Source organism: Ranitomeya imitator, chromosome 2 (genome assembly GCF_032444005.1).
Source record: "Ranitomeya imitator isolate aRanImi1 chromosome 2, aRanImi1.pri, whole genome shotgun sequence".
Taxonomy (NCBI): domain Eukaryota; kingdom Metazoa; phylum Chordata; class Amphibia; order Anura; family Dendrobatidae; genus Ranitomeya; species Ranitomeya imitator.
The window spans coordinates 217,417,439-217,435,135 of NC_091283.1; the positions used below are offsets into that span (position 1 = coordinate 217,417,439).

At 42.0% G+C, this 17,697-nt stretch overlaps 1 protein-coding gene across 4 annotated transcripts in view; it reads left to right on the top strand.

Moving 5' to 3' along the window:
• Window positions 1-17,697, top strand: part of DRP2 (dystrophin related protein 2) — a 193,165-nt gene that overhangs the window by 21,069 nt on the left and 154,399 nt on the right. The window lies entirely within an intron of this gene.

Sequence of the window (17,697 nt, forward strand, 5' to 3'; positions counted from 1 at the left end):
TCCGAGCTGTCAGTAATGTCCGAGCTGTCAGTAATGTCTGAGCTGTCAGTAATGTCCGCTCTGTCAGTAATGTCTGCGCTGTCAGTAATGTCCGAGCTGTCAGTAATGTCCGCTCTGTCAGTAATGTCTGCGCTGTCAGTAATGTCCGAGCTGTCAGTAATGTCCGCGCTTGTCAGTAATGTCCGAGCTGTCAGTAATGTCCGCGCTGTCAGTAATGTCCGAGCTGTCAGTAATGTCCGAGCTGTCAGTAATGTGCGCGCTGTCAGTAATGTCCGAGCTGTCCATAATGTCCGTGCTGTCAGTAATGTCCGAGCTGTCAGTAATGTCCGCGCTGTCAGTAATGTCCGATCTGTCAGTAATGTCCGAGCTGTCAGTAATGTCCGAGCTGTCAGTAATGTCCGCGCTGTCAGTAATGTCCGAGCTGTCAGTAATGTCCGCGCTGTCAGTAATGTCCGAGCTGTCAGTAATGTCCGAGCTGTCAGTAATGTCCGATCTGTCAGTAATGTCCGAGCTGTCAGTAATGTCCGCGCTGTCAGTAATGTCCGCGCTGTCAGTAATGTCCGTGCTGTCAGTAATGTCCGATCTGTCAGTAATGTCCGAGCTGTCAGTAATGTCCGAGCTGTCAGTAATGTCCGCGCTGTCAGTAATGTCCGAGCTGTCAGTAATGTCCGCGCTGTCAGTAATGTCCGAGCTGTCAGTAATGTCCGAGCTGTCAGTAATGTCTGCGCTGTCAGTAATGTCCGAGCTGTCCATAATGTCCGTGCTGTCAGTAATGTCCGATCTGTCAGTAATGTCCGAGCTGTCAGTAATGTCCGAGCTGTCAGTAATGTCCGCGCTGTCAGTAATGTCCGAGCTGTCAGTAATGTCCGCGCTGTCAGTAATGTCCGCGCTGTCAGTAATGTCCGAGCTGTCAGTAATGTCTGCGCTGTCAGTAATCTCCGATCTGTCAGTAATGTCCGAGCTGTCAGTAATGTCCGAGCTGTCAGTAATGTGCGCGCTGTCAGTAATGTCCGAGCTGTCCATAATGTCCGTGCTGTCAGTAATGTCCGATCTGTCAGTAATGTCCGAGCTGTCAGTAATGTCCGAGCTGTCAGTAATGTCCGCGCTGTCAGTAATGTCCGAGCTGTCAGTAATGTCCGCGCTGTCAGTAATGTCCGCGCTGTCAGTAATGTCCGAGCTGTCAGTAATGTCTGCGCTGTCAGTAATCTCCGATCTGTCAGTAATGTCCGAGCTGTCAGTAATGTCCGCGCTTGTCAGTAATGTCCGCGCTGTCAGTAATGTCCGCGCTGTCAGTAATGTCCGCGCTGTCAGTAATGTCTGCGCTGTCAGTAATGTCCGAGCTGTCAGTAATGTCCGTGTTGTCAGTAATGTCCGAGCTGTCAGTAATGTCCGAGCTGTCAGTAATGTCTGAGCTGTCAGTAATGTCCGCTCTGTCAGTAATGTCTGCGCTGTCAGTAATGTCCGAGCTGTCAGTAATGTCCGCTCTGTCAGTAATGTCTGCGCTGTCAGTAATGTCCGAGCTGTCAGTAATGTCCGCGCTTGTCAGTAATGTCCGAGCTGTCAGTAATGTCCGCGCTGTCAGTAATGTCCGAGCTGTCAGTAATGTCCGAGCTGTCAGTAATGTGCGCGCTGTCAGTAATGTCCGAGCTGTCCATAATGTCCGTGCTGTCAGTAATGTCCGAGCTGTCAGTAATGTCCGCGCTGTCAGTAATGTCCGCGCTGTCAGTAATGTCCGATCTGTCAGTAATGTCCGAGCTGTCAGTAATGTCCGCGCTGTCAGTAATGTCCGAGCTGTCAGTAATGTCCGCGCTGTCAGTAATGTCCGAGCTGTCAGTAATGTCCGAGCTGTCAGTAATGTCCGATCTGTCAGTAATGTCCGAGCTGTCAGTAATGTCCGCGCTGTCAGTAATGTCCGCGCTGTCAGTAATGTCCGTGCTGTCAGTAATGTCCGATCTGTCAGTAATGTCCGAGCTGTCAGTAATGTCCGAGCTGTCAGTAATGTCCGCGCTGTCAGTAATGTCCGAGCTGTCAGTAATGTCCGCGCTGTCAGTAATGTCCGAGCTGTCAGTAATGTCCGTGCTGTCAGTAATGTCCGATCTGTCAGTAATGTCCGAGCTGTCAGTAATGTCCGAGCTGTCAGTAATGTCCGCTCTGTCAGTAATGTCAGATCTGTCAGTAATGTCCGCTCTGTCAGTAATGTCTGATCTGTCAGTAATGTCCGAGCTGTCAGTAATGTCCGAGCTGTCAGTAATGTCCGAGCTGTCAGTAATGTCCGCGCTGTCAGTAATGTCTGATCTGTCAGTAATGTCCGCGCTGTCAGTAATGTCCGAGCTGTCAGTAATGTCTGATCTGTCAGTAATATCCGCGCTGTCAGTAATGTCCGCGCTGTCAGTAATGTCCGAGCTGTCAGTAATGTCCGAGCTGTCAGTAATCTCCGATCTGTCAGTAATGTCCGCGCTGTCAGTAATGTCCGAGCTGTCAGTAATGTCCGCGCTGTCAGTAATGTCCGAGCTGTCAGTAATGTCCGAGCTGTCAGTAATGTCTGAGCTGTCAGTAATGTCTGCGCTGTCAGTAATGTCCGAGCTGTCAGTAATGTCCGCTCTGTCAGTAATGTCTGCGCTGTCAGTAATGTCCGAGCTGTCAGTAATGTCCGAGCTGTCAGTAATGCCCGAGCTGTCAGTAATGTCCGCGCTGTCAGTAATGTCCGCGCTGTCAGTAATGTCCGAGCTGTCAGTAATGTCCGAGCTGTCAGTAAAGTCCACTCTGTCAGTAATGTCCACGCTGTCAGTAATGTCCGCTCTGTCAGTAATGTCCACGCTGTCAGTAATGTCCGAGCTGTCAGTAATGTCTGAGCTGTCATTAATGTCCGTGCTGTCAGTAATGTCCGAGCTGTCAGTAATGTCTGAGCTGTCAGTAATGTCCGAGCTGTCATTAATGTCCGAGCTGTCAGTAATGTCCGAGCTGTCAGTAATGTCTGAGCTGTCAGTAATGTCTGAGCTGTCATTAATGTCCGTGCTGTCATTAATGTCCGAGCTGTCAGTAATGTCCGAGCTGTCATTAATGTCCGTGCTGTCATTAATGTCCGAGCTGTCAGTAATGTCCGAGCTGTCAGTAATGTCTGAGCTGTCAGTAATGTCCGCGCTGTCAGTAATTTCTGAGCTGTCAGTAATGTCCGAGCTGTCAGTAATGTCTGAGCTGTCAGTAATGTCTGAGCTGTCAGTAATGTCCGCGCTGTCAGTAATGTCCGCGCTGTCAGTAATGTCCGAGCTGTCAGTAATGTCCGAGCTTCTTTTTAACATATTTATTAATGACCTTGTAGGGGGCATACAGAGCAGAATTTCAATATTTGCAGATGACACTAAACTCTGCAGGGTAATCAATACAGAGGAGGACAATTTTATATTACAAGATGATTTATGTAAACTAGAAGCTTGGGCTGATAAATGGCAAATGAGCTTTAATGGGGATAAATGTAAGGTCATGCACTTGGGTAGAAGTAATAAGATGTATAACTATGTGCTTAATTCTAAAACTCTGGGCAAAACCGTCAATGAAAAAGACCTGGGTGTATGGGTGGATGACAAACTCACATATAGTGGCCAGTGTCAGGCAGCTGCTACAAAGGCAAATAAAATAATGGGATGCATTAAAAGAGACATAGATGCACATGAGGAGAACATAATTTTACCTCTATACAAGTCACTAGTGTGACCACACTTAGAATACTGTGCACAGTTCTGGTCTCCGGTGTATAAGAAAGACATAGCTGAACTGGAGCGGGTGCAGAGAAGAGCGACCAAGGTTATTAGAGGACTGGGGGGGGTCTGCAATACCAAGATAGGTTATTACACTTGGGGCTATTTAGTTTGGAAAAACGAAGACTAAGGGGTGATCTTATTTTAATGTATAAATATATGAGGGGACAGTACAAAGACCTTTCTGATGATCTTTTTAATCATAGACCTGAGACAGGGACAAGGGGGCATCCTCTACGTCTGGAGGAAATAAGGTTTAGGCATAATAACAGACGCGGGTTCTTTACTGTAAGAGCAGTGAGACTATGGAACTCTCTGCCGTATGATGTTGTAATGAGTGATTCATTACTAAAATTTAAGAGGGGACTCGATACCTTGCTGGAAAAGTATAATGTTGCAGGGTATATATACTAGATTCCTTGATAGGGCGTTGATCCAGAGAACTAGTCTGATTGCCGTATGTGGAGTCGGGAAGGAATTTTTCTCCCCAATGTGGAGCTTACTCTTTGCCACATGGGTTTTTTTTGCCTTCCTCTGGATCAACATGTTAGGGCATGTTAGGTTAGGCTATGGGTTGAACTAGATGGACATATAGTCTTCCTTCAACCTTAATAACTATGTAACTATGTAAGTAATGTCCGCGCTGTTAGTAATGTCCGCGCTGTCAGTAATGTCCGAGCTGTCAGTAATGTCCGAGCTGTCAGTAATGTCTGAGCTGTCAGTAATGTCCGAGCTGTCAGTAATGTCCGAGCTGTCAGTAATGTCCGCGCTGTCAGTAATGTCCGAGCTGTCAGTAATGTCCGCACTGTCACTAATGTCCGCGCTGTCAGTAATGTCCGAGCTGTCAGTAATGTCCGCGCTGTCAGTAATGTCCGAGCTGTCAGTAATGTCCGAGCTGTCAGTGTTTCTGGCCGTGTGCTGCCTCACACTCCGCTTCCAGGTTGCTTTCTATACGGATGTTATAGGGGCGCTCCGGCCTGACTTCCGCATCGGTGAGATCAAGTCTGCACGGAGCTGCACATTGCCGGCCGCCATCACCTCCTGTAAAGGACTCAACACCGTGAATCCAGTGAAGAGATTTCCAGGAAGCTGGAAAAAACAAGTCTGAATTATTTTGTAATAAAATACCACACATTTACCTGTTCTTGTTCTCCCCGCCACCCTCTGTACGTTCCACCATCACCACTTCGGCCTGTGATTGGCTGCACTGGTACTGTACGTGCCACCATCACCACTCAGGCCTGTGATTGGCTGCAGTGGTACTGTACGCACCCCCTTACTCCTATAGGTGCTGAAAAACAACATGCTAGATTTTTCTTTCCAGGGGCCCCCTTATTGATGTTGGTGGGTCTGTCGTCTGCTGTGTGTGGTCAGTTACAGTTCAGCGGTGCTGCAGAAGTCGGAGCGACCGTGTAGACTTTTCAGTTCTCATGTTGTTGCAAATGTTTAGGATTTCACAGCTAATTTTAGGCCTCGTTCAATCATCAGTTTTTCTGTTTTAAGTGCATAGAAATTAAAAATTTTATTTTTTTTTGCTTTTTCTGTAAATTTTCATGAACAAATACAAAACATATGTACCACTGACATAAATAAAGTGGGAGATGCCGTATGTATCAGGCTGAATGAATTCTGCTGGAATTTGCACAAACCCTGCCTTTAATGATTTGTTCCATAATTATTTTGTGGTTTAGACACTTCTGGTGCCTGACCGACAAGACATGGTGTTATGCTGAAACACCACGTGGTTCGATGTGAAAACTGTCATGGCCGAATATGCCGCACTGGGCACCAAAATTGTGCCACATTTTTCTGGCACAAACTAAGCTTGACTAGAATGTTGTAAAATATGGCGGATTTATCAAACGACACGACTCAGTATTGTGAGGCAGCAGTAGCTCCGTACACAGTGAAACGGCAGTGACCCAAGCAAGTTCAAAACAAAACATTCCTTTAATGTGTTACTTCACACAGTCCATTAGAATACACAGTACACGGCTTTAGTTTGCAGTCCCTAAACAGGCCGGACTTCCCTTTGTCCAGTTTCTCTGGGCGACCGCACGCCAGGACCAAGTTTCTTTACTCACGCAGTGCACAACATGCTGTATTCTCTGGGTAAACATAAGACAGCCCGAAACGCAGGGTGTCAGTCTCTTTGGTTCCTCTTGCCCCTGTGTTGCCTCACACAGAAAGAGCTCTGCAGACAACTGCTCTGTCTGCTTCCAAGACCAACACTGACACGCTTCTCCCTATACTACAGGGCTTTTAATCAGTCACTGCTTCACCATTCTAATCATTGCTACACCTTTGACTACAATACGCCCTCATGGCCTCACTACGACTCAGTGCGCATTCTGGAGAGTACAAACAGCACCCCCTAGCTGTAACAGGGGTCACTGCCTCACAGTATGTTATGTATTTTGAGACTGTCCAGCTCTTAGATCCGAATCATTATTTCTTTTTTTGTGATATTTGTTGAAAAAAGTTTTGCTTAGGGGACGGGATGAGTAAAAAGTAACAAACTCAGTCATACTGGATCCAGCACAGAAAGTGGTGATTCCACTGCTCCACCAGCCTCTAGACTGTGATTGGCTGCAGCGGTCAGATGACTCAGGCAGTGCATCATTGGATGTTGTATGATGACTCCCTGCTCAGAGTGACCTGACCGCTGCAGCCAATCACTGACTGCAGAGGTCCAGCAGCTGGTGGAATGGTTTCATCACCGCTTCCTGACACGGAGCGGCCTGCGCTGGATACAGGTGCCGGTACATGAGGTTTGTTATTTTTTTACCTTGTCCCTTGGGCAGTCTTATTTTGCCCGGACAGCCCCTTTAATGTTGTGGCTGATCAGTGTAGATCAGGTCAGTGACATAATTATACAAAGTATCGAAAGATGCAAACAAAATACAAACAGGCAATAAGTACACTTCCATAATAATTAGAAGTCTCTTTGCAGATTTTTGACCAATGTAAATGTTAATTGCTAGTTGGGGTTTGTGCAGACTACGCTTTTTTCAAGCGGAATCTGTATGGAAAAAGCTCAGAAAAACTACCATAAAAAATGAGCGATGTAAAAGCGACATTACTGTGCCCATGTTCAGCCTTATAGACCTCTTCAGGGTCTGTACACTGCAAAGCAGTTATAAGAAGTAGCATGCTCAGTCTCCAAAGCCGCAATAGTGAAAAGCATGGAATAAAGATGGCATCAGTGGAGCTGCCGCACAAGATCGCAGCAAAGAGACTTAGAAAAAAAAAGCTGGCGGAAAAAAAATCCGTCATGTGCACATACCCCCATTTGGGCCTCATTCACCTTTTGTGATTGTAGTATTCTGAGGATTCGCAGTGGAGACGTTATCCTTTATATGGCGCTCTAACGGTGAGGCGGCCGGTTTTGGCGGAGGCGCAGCCGCGGGGATCATGGAAGGGATCACAGTCTTTTCCGTGGCCGCATCAGTTTGTACTTCTTGTAATGTTTTATTGGTTTCAGGAGACCGAAAAATGCAAAATTTAGAAATATTTTCAATTTTAGTATGAGGCCCAGCATCATCACTGCCTTTTTGTTTGGGGTTCAGGCCTTTTCTTGGTTTCTTTGATGTTGGCGCACTATAAAAAGTTTTTTAAGAAGTCTGAGTTTATGCCATTCCGGCACGACTCCATATACACATCCAATATAATCTTAAAGGGGTTGTCTGGTACTTTAATTCTGATGGTCTATCCTTAGGATGGGTCATCAATACCAGATCAGACTGGGGCAGCTATTTGCACCCTCGCCAATGCTGCTGTTTGCCAGATGTTCTCAGTTGCAGAGCTTAATAGTACAGCTCTATCAGCTGCATAGTGGCCATGGCCGTGAATGAGCAGGAGCCGATCTGCAGTACCCTGCTACGGCCACTATGCACATGGTGGAGCTATGGTATTTAGCTGTTTAATTGAACACATGGCAGCAGTGTGATCGGCGGCGTGCCGTGAGTTGCACCCTCACCAATCTGGTATTGATGACCTATCCTAAGGCCAACAATATTAAAGTGCCAAACAACCAATTTAAGACAACCCCTTTAAATACACCCACAATAGTCTAATAAATCTTTTCGCAAATCCTTTTAAAAGTAAAGTTCTGCACGCTGTGAATAAAGATCCAAGTAAGTTGTGAAGTTTTGGTATTTCCCTGGAGGGACTTTCTGCTCGTTTGTGTAAGGCGTAATTGTCCTAAGTGTGAACCATGAGCTGTGTGATAATATTTTAGGAGGAGCACAATGGATGATAAACAATACAAGTGTCACAAATTCCAGATCTTAAAGCTCGTCCTACACTGACATCCCACACAAATGCTTTCAGAGATCCCAGGAATGAGCCCAGGACGGAGGCTGTGAGTGTCATGTAAGGGGGCTTCTGTCTGAGGCTTTTATTCCCATAGCGTCAGACATGGATTATTCATCCGTGCCGCCGTAGGCATCGCTAATTCTTATTCCTATAGAAGTGGCTATCCCATTTATCCCATAACGACATTTATTACCCAGCTACATCATCATGGACGCCTGATTGCTGCGACCCCACAAATCCTGAGAACAGAGGGTCCCACATTTCCCATTGCAGTGAATGTCATTTCATAAGATCCCATTAGGATCTGTTCAATTGTCGTTATTTCCATTTTTGGATCCATTTTGGGATCACAGAAACGTAATTAAAATGTACAGGCCCCATTCATTTCTATTGGAATGGCAGTGTCCGTTTGCATCATTTTTGGTTCCTACCAGTTTTTTAGGTGGATAAAAAAAAAGTAGTCTGCAGAATTTTTTTATTGTCCGGTTGTAAAAAAAAAAAGAGATCACAACTGGACTCAGTTATTTATTAACATTTAAGTCTATGGGTATGTGCATACATTGAGTACTAACTGTGTAAAATACATGTATTGTTTATGCATTTTTGCCTTCTCTTTTACCTATTTATTTGAAAACATTGCAAAAACAACCAACTCTAGAACCTGTGTGCCGAATTTGGGGTAGATCGGTCTAGTGTTTCGCCGGTAAATTACTTTTTTCTTGTGTATTCCGTTTCTTTGTTAATTTGTCAATGATGGTATTTCATCGCGAGCTGAAACCTGGTGTAAAACCTTCCGAAGTGCCTGATTTACTTATGTGCCAAATGTGGTGCCGATTGGTAAAGGCGTTTGGCCGGAAGTTACGGTAATATTTGCTTTCGTGTTCTGCTTTTTGGCCAATATCTCGAGAACACTTCGTATTCTATTTGTTGGCGATCATCTTGAGAATGGTAGGTTCTAGAGAGCTGAAACCCGGTGTAAAGTGTTAGAAAGCGCCTGAATTACCCGTATACCAAATTTGGTTCCATTGTTTGGCCGTAAATTAATATTTACTTTCGAATTCTGATTTTTGGGGCAAATATCTAGAGAAACAGTAGGTCCTAGAAAGCTGTAACCCAGTTCAAAACCTTATGAATTGCCTAATTTACCTTCATGAAAAATGTGGTCTTTTTGTTTGGCTCTAAATTAATATTTGTGTTCTGTTTTTTTGGTGAATATGTGGAGAACAGTAAGCCTAGGAGAGCTAAAACCAAGTCTAAAACCTTCCAAAATTATTTGGGACAGATTAGTCTCGAAATTTGGCCGTAAATTAATATTTGCGTTAAATTTTTCTATTTTTATTGACAAATATCTCAAGAAAGGTAAGTCAGAGAGAGCTGAAACTTAGTGTAAAACTTTCCGAAGTGCCTGATTAACCCATGTGCCAAATTTGATGCAGATTGGTCTTAAAGGGACTCTGTCACCTGAATTTGGCGGGACTGGTTTTGGGTCATATGGGCGGAGTTTTCGGGTGTTTGATTCACCCTTTCCTTACCCGCTGGCTGCAATATTGGATTAAAGTTCATTCTCTGTCCTCCATAGTACACGCCTGCGCAAAGCAATCTTGCCTTGTGCAGGCGTGTACTATGGAGGACAGAGAATGAACTTCAATCCAATATTGCAGCCAGCATGCAGCCAGCGGGTAAGGAAAGGGTGAATCAAACACCCAAAAACTCCGCCCATTGACCCAAAACCAGTCCCGCCAAATTCAGGTGACAGGTTCCCTTTAAGAATGGTGGGTCCTACCGAGCTAAAACCAGTCTAAAACCTTTGGAAGAGCCTGATTTATCTATATGTCAAATTTGGTGCAAATTGGTGTATTTGTTTGTCCGTGCATAAAATCAGACATCGGACAACAGAGAACAGAAATTCCGTTTTATATTCACGTGGACAAAATAATAATTTTTTACTTAAAATGACAGAATATCAACTAATGAGACTCAAACATTGTTTTGGTTTTGAGCTGTGGTTCAACAGAAAAATATAGCAAAAACTGATAAAAGTGGTCTGGACTAAAATTATGATACCACTAGCAAAAAATAAAAAATAATTTGACCATAGAGACATGTGACACTAATAGGTGTCCTGTAAGTACCATCACTGGTGTTTTACAAACTTGTAATCAGTCACTCTGTCTATTTAGAGGGTGAAAAGTAGTCAATGGGATGTTTGGTATCATGGTGTTCACCACACTGAACATGGATCAAAAAAAGCTAAAGGTACCGTCACACTCAGCAACTTTCCAACGATCACGACCAGCGATACGACCTGGCCGTGATCGTTGGAAAGTCCTTGTGTGGTCGCTGGAGAGCTGTCACACAGGTTATATTCATTCCATTTACTTTTGGTTCTCCTTAGCTTTCCCTCTCTACTCTATATAAACATGTTTTAATTTTCTCACACTCAGTTTTCATATCTTCCTGCACACTACCATCCCCTCTTGTTGGCAGCATGTTGCAGCCTCCCCTCCCATGGTTACTGAGGAGGTACAAGAAACCCCTTGATGGCCTTTTGGGAGCCAAGTACCAGGTGGTGATTTTCAGTTGTGCAGCTAGGGTCTTTCTAGTTTGTACAGGGACCAGTTGAGTGTGGGTGTGAGTGTAGTGTCTCCCTGTAGTAGGTCTTACCTTTTTCCGTTACTCATGAGTGTATGTTACTTTCATAACAAATACAGCTGCAGATACTATTGAGAGGTTTAGGGTCTATGGGGACTGTAGTCGAGCTCCCTGGACATGGCTGTAGGAGGAAAATTGATGACAAATTGAAAAGACAAATAATATGAATGGTAACCAAAAAGCCCAGAACAACTTCCAAAAAGATTAAAGTGCAATACAGAGGTATTACAGTGTATTATATGAGTGATCTAACTCACTGAGGTTCTAGCATGCTTTCCTGGAGGCGTTATGTTCCTGAAGATTGGCAGGTCAGATCAGCGGCATGCTCAAGCCTCCGGTCTGTGCTCTCTAACAGATAGCTGGAAATGACTGCTTTATCTCTGCAGCACAGGAGAGGCTCAATGGGGGCTGGAGATAGTCAGACCCTGCGATATGGCAAGCACAGAGCTTATTCATTCTGTGTGCTACTTTGAGAAACCTATTTTTTATTTTTGGGGGATTGATGCATAGGGATCTATATGAGATACAACCCACAAGCGACCCCAACTTAAAAAGTACACACATATTCGAAAATGGAATACAGAAGTTTTTTAACCCTTCATGTGTTTCATAAGACTTAAAGAAACATGGACATGTAAGAATTTCAATTTCTGCAGATATTCAATTTTAACCCTTTTATTTCTGCACCACTGGATGCTGACTTCTGTATAAGTGCGGTACCACCCTATGTGTTCATACCCAGCTGTTTAAGCACACCTGAGGGCGCAGAAGGGAACAAATGACATTTGATTACATCTTTCTGGAATGGTGTGCGAGCAACATGTGGCAAATGAAGAACCTCCGAGGTGGCAAAGCAGCAGAAACCACCCAAAATGTGCCCCATTTTGGAAACAGAGGCTGCAGTGAGCTAGTTTGGCTCCACAAGTGCTTCACAGAGTTTTATAACATTGATCCCAACATTTTGACCCCAAAAGTGCTTCAGAGATCAAAAACTGGACCTGCGCTACACTATCAGCCGCGTCTCACTGACGTCAGTCCTGACACCGCGCAGCTTCTGTTCCATCGGAATGTAAATGGCGTCCTTTATTTCTTCATCTTTATTTATTTATTTTCTTTCACCTTTCTTTGGTTGTTGCACTTAATCAATACAGTATAGATTTACTTAACATTTTGCCCTAAATCTAATGTCATTTCTTTTTATTTATATTTTTTTATAATATTCAATTTATTTTATTTTTTATTCTTTCTTTCATTTTTATTAAAAACAAAAATAAATCAGCAACATCAACAATAATCGCCGCCTCTGTCTAATTCTTTGTTTTGTTCTTTTTTCTTTTGCTTTTTTTTCATCGTGATAAACTTTATTTCACCCGACAAGTTTGTACACGTTGTTCCATCTTACCATTGTGGTTTTTCCTGATGAAGAAGTTGGATGTTTTGTATTTCTCTTTTCTTTTTTTTTCTTTTTTTTTTTTGGGGGGGGGGGGGAGTAACATTGACAGAAAAACAGCAATTCTGTCATTGTTTTTTGAAGTTTTTTTTCCCCAGAAAGGATAAATACCACATCTATATTTTATATATTGTATTAATTTTGTGCAATAAAATTTATTCCTTTAAATGATGTATGTATATTTATTTTCTTTGCGTTGTTGTTCTGAGATACAATTTTTGTTCTTGTTAGTGGTGATGTTTTAGAGCTTTTTTATGCATGATAAATTGTGTTTGTTATTGTATTATATATTTTTGTCATATTATTTTAGGGTTCAGTTGACTTACTGATTCATATTTTTTTATTATATACTTTATAATATTATATAATTTTAGGTTTCAGTTGACTTACTGTTTCATATATATTTTTATTATATACTTTATTATATTATATAATTTTAGGGTTCAGTTGACTTACTGTTTCATATATTTTTTAATTATATACTTTAATATATTATATAATTTTAGGGTTCAGTTGACATACTGTTTCATATATTTTTTTATTATATACTTTATTATATTATATAATTTTAGGGTTCAGTTGACTTACTGATTCATATATTTTTTAATTATATACTTTAATATATTATATAATTTTAGGGTTCAGTTGACTTACTGTTTCATATATTTTTTTATTATATACTTTATCTACTATATAAAGCTGTATATATGTGTGTGTGTGTGTGTGTGTGTGTGTGTGTGTGTGTGTGTATGTCCGGGATTGGCATCTGCACCGTCGCAGCTACAGTCACAAAATTTTGCACAGTCACACGTCTGGACCCCGAGAGCGTCATAGGCTATATTGTGAGGCAAAATTTTAACCCCGCGCGTTCCAATTCACCAAACAATTTTGCCCCTATCTACATAATGGGGAAAAAAGTGAAAGGAAAAGTGTTGGAAGCGTCGCAGCTACAGCAACAAAATTTTGCACAGTCACACGTCTGGACCCTGAGAGCGTCATAGGCTATGTTGTGAGGTGAAATTTTAACTCCGCACTTTCCAATTCACCAAACTATTTTTCCCCTATCTACATAATGGGGAAAAGTGAAAGGAAAAGTGTTGGAGGCAAATTGACAGCTGCCAGATGTGAACAAGGGGGACTTAAAGAATGAGAGCGATGGCGCAAAAGAGTATATTCCGATCAGTTGCTAAGGTGGGGCCCCGACATGAGATACTCACCACACATGGGGATATGAACACACACACAAAATGCGCCACACACTACCACGTGCTTGAGCACATACACCAACCTCGCCACATAAAAGTCGAAACACAAAAGTCGCCGCTCAAAACACATGCAAAAGTTGCCTCACACAAAACTTGCACATACTCAAAAGGCACCAGACATAAAACTCACCACGCGCAAAACTCGCCATGCGCAAAACTTGCTGCACACAACTTGCTACACTAACCTGTTACATGCAACTCGACACACAAAAAGTTGCTACACGCATGTTGCCACACAAAACTCATCTCACAAAAGTCGCTACATGCATGTCGCCACACACAACTTGACAAACGAAACTCGCCCTAAAACACACACAAGTCTGGTATTAGCCTTCAAAAATAAAAATCTGATTAATAAGCAGACAAACTACAAGAGCAACAAATGTACCATATAGGAAATACAGCAGCTGTCAGTCACATGACCTGTCTATTATGTGTATGTGTGAGCTAATATATGCTGCCAGGGGGAGGGCTTCCTGTTGGCTGGGGATTTATCAGGCTGCCAATTTATCTTACAAATACTGAGGTAAAAATACTGAGCAAATAACGTGTTAACGAGGTCTAATACAGGAGATCACACAGGTATATACTATATACAGGGGAGATGACACACAGATATATACTATATACAGGAGAGATGACACACAGGTATATACTATATACAGGGGAGATGACACACAGATATATACTGTATACAGGAGAGATAACACAGGTATATACTATATAGAGGAGGAGATGACATACAGGTATATACTGTATATAGAAGATGACACACAGATATATACTATATACAGGGGAGATGACACACAGGTATATACTATATACAGGAGGAGATGACATACAGGTATATACTATATATAGAAGGAGATGACATACAGGTATATACTATATATAGGAGGAGATGACATACAGGTATATACTATATATAGGAGGAGATGACATACAGGTATAAACTATATATAGGAGGAGATGACATACAGGTATATACTATATATAGGAGGAGATGACACACAGCAGGTATATACTATATACAGGGGAGATGACATACAGGTATATACTATATACAGGAGATGACATACAGGTGTATACTATATATAAGGGAGATGACAAACATGTATATACTAAGGTGAAAATGAGAGGTGTGAGGTGAAAATGAAAAGGTGTGAGTGCAAAATGAGAGGAGTGAGGGAAAATAGTGTAGTGATCGGAAAATGACAGATGTGAGGTCGAAATGACAAGTGTTAGGGGGGAATGAGAGGAGTGAGGGAGAAAATGAGAGGTGTGAGGGAGAAAATGAGAGGCGTGATGGGAAAATAAGAGAAGTGACGTGCTATAACTAACCACAGATATTTACTATGCCCAGGCAACGCCGGGCTCTTCAGCTAGTTATATTATATAATTTTAGGGTTCAGTTGACTTACTGTTTCATATATATTTTTATTATATACTTTATTATATTATATAATTTTAGGGTTCAGTTGACTTACTGATTCATATATTTTTTAATTATATACTTTAATCTACTATATAAAGCTGAATGTGTGTGTTTATGTGTGTGTGTATGTCCGGGATTGGCATCTGCACCGTCGCAGCTACAGCCACAAAATTTTGCACAGTCACACGTCTGGACCCCGAGAGCGTCATAGGCTATGTTGTGAGGCGAAATTTTAACCCCGCGCGTTCCAATTCACCAAACAATTTTGCCCCTATCTACATAATGGGGAAAAAAGTGAAAGGAAAAGTGTTGGAAGCGTCGCAGCTCCAGCAACAAAATTTTGCACAGTCACACGTCTGGGCCCTGAGAGCGTCATAGGCTACGTTGTGAGGTGAAATTTTAACCCCGCGCTTTCCAATTCACAAAACTATTTTTCCCCTATCTACATAATGGGGAAAAGTGAAAGGAAAAGTGTTGGAGGCAAATTGACAGCTGCCAGATGTGAACAAGGAGGACTTAAAGAATGAGAGCGATGGCGCGAAAGAGTATATACCGATCAGTTGCTAAGGTGGGGCCCCGACATGAGATACTCACCACACATGGGGATATGAACACACACACAAAATGCGCCACACACTACCACGTGCTTGAACACATATACCACCCTCGGCACACATTTCACCACACATACACCAACCTCGCCACATAAAAGTCGAAACACAAAAGTCGCCGCTCAAAACTCGCCACGTGCAAAACTCGCCACATGCAAAAACTAGGCTCACGCAAAACTCCCCACAAGTGAAAAACTCACCTCATGGAAAACTCGCCACACGCAAAACTTGCACACGCGGAAAAATTGCCACATGCACAAAATTTGCAACACATGCAAAAGTTGCCTCACACAAAACTTGCACATACTCAAAAGGCACCAGACATAAAACTCACCACGCGCAAAACTCGCCATGCGCAAAACTTGCTGCACACAACTTGCTACACTAACCTGTTACATGCAACTCGACACAAAATGTTGCTACACGCATGTTGCCACACAAAACTCAACACACACAACTTGACAAACGAAACTCGCCCTAAAACACACACAAGTCTGGTATTAGCCTTCAAAAATAAAAATCTGATTAATAAGCAGACAAACTACAAGAGCAACAAATGTACCATATAGGAAATACAGCAGCTGTCAGTCACATGACCTGTCTATTATGTGTATGTGTGAGCTAATATATGCTGCCAGGGGGAGGGCTTCCTGTTGGCTGGGGATTTATCAGGCTGCCAATTTATCTTACAAATACTGAGGTAAAAATACTGAGCAAATAACGTGTTAACGAGGTCTAATACAGGAGATCACACAGGTATATACTATATACAGGGGCGATGACACACAGATATATACTATATAGAGAAGGAGATGACATACAGGTACATACTATATACAGGAGGAGATGACATACAGGTATATACTAAATACAGGAGGAGATGACACACAGGTATATACTATATACAGGAGCAGATTACCTACAGGTATATACTATATACAGGAGGAGATGACACACAGATATATACTATATACAGGAGGAGATAACATACAGGTATATACTATATATAGGAGATGACAAAGGTATATACTAAATACAGGAGGAGATGACATACAGGTATATACTATATACAGGGGAGATGACACACAGCAGGTATATACTATATACAGGGGAGATGACATACAGGTATATACTATATACAGGAGATGACATACAGGTGTATACTATATATGGGAGATGACAAACATGTATATACTGAGGTGAAAATGAGAGGTGTGAGGTGAAAATGAAAAGGTGTGAGTGCAAAATGAGAGGAGTGAGGGAAAATAGTGTAGTGATCGGAAAATGACAGATGTGAGGTCGAAATGACAAGTGTTAGGGGGGAATGAGAGGTGTGAGGGAGAAAATGAGAGATGTGAGGGGGAAAATGAGAGGCGTGATGGGAAAATAAGAAAAGTGACGTGCTATAACTAACCACAGATATTTACTATGCCCAGGCAACGCCGGGCTCTTCAGCTAGTATATTATACAATTTTAGGGTTCAGTTGACTTACTGTTTCATATATTTTTTTATTATATACTTTATTATATTATATAATTTTAGGGTTCAGTTGACTTACTGTTTCATATATTTTTTTATTATATACTTTATTATATTATATAATTTTAGGGTTCAGTTGACTTACTGTTTCATATATATTTTTATTATATACTTTATTATATTATATAATTTTAGGGTTCAGTTGACCTACTGATTCAGATTTTTTTTAGATGAGGAAAACAAAAGAATTTCAGCACATCGATTTATTTTATTTTTTTTGTAATCTAGCTAAGCTCCAACCTTCTGTCAACATTTCTCAGTTGCTTTTCAGGCCAGCATCTATAGGGTTAATCTGCACAAGCATCGGCTAGATCTGTACCACCATGTAATTACGGAACAGATGAATCTGAGCAGCGCACTTGTGATAATGGTTATATACAGCCTTGCTGTCACACTGCTATAATCCAGAGGAACACATCAAGGTTATGTTCACACTGATTATTCGCAGAAGGTTTTTCTGCAAAAAAAAAAACCCAGAATATTTGCAGGAAAAATAATGTGTAAAATACGTTAAATTTTGCTACATTTTTGCGTGCATTTTTTATACGTTTTTGCTTATGGGTTTTTTTCTTATTCATTTGAATGGAAGTAAAATGCTGAAAGAAGGGACCTGCTGCAGATTGGAAAAAATCCTTTAAGGCTACGTTCACACGGTCAGTATTTGGTCAGGAT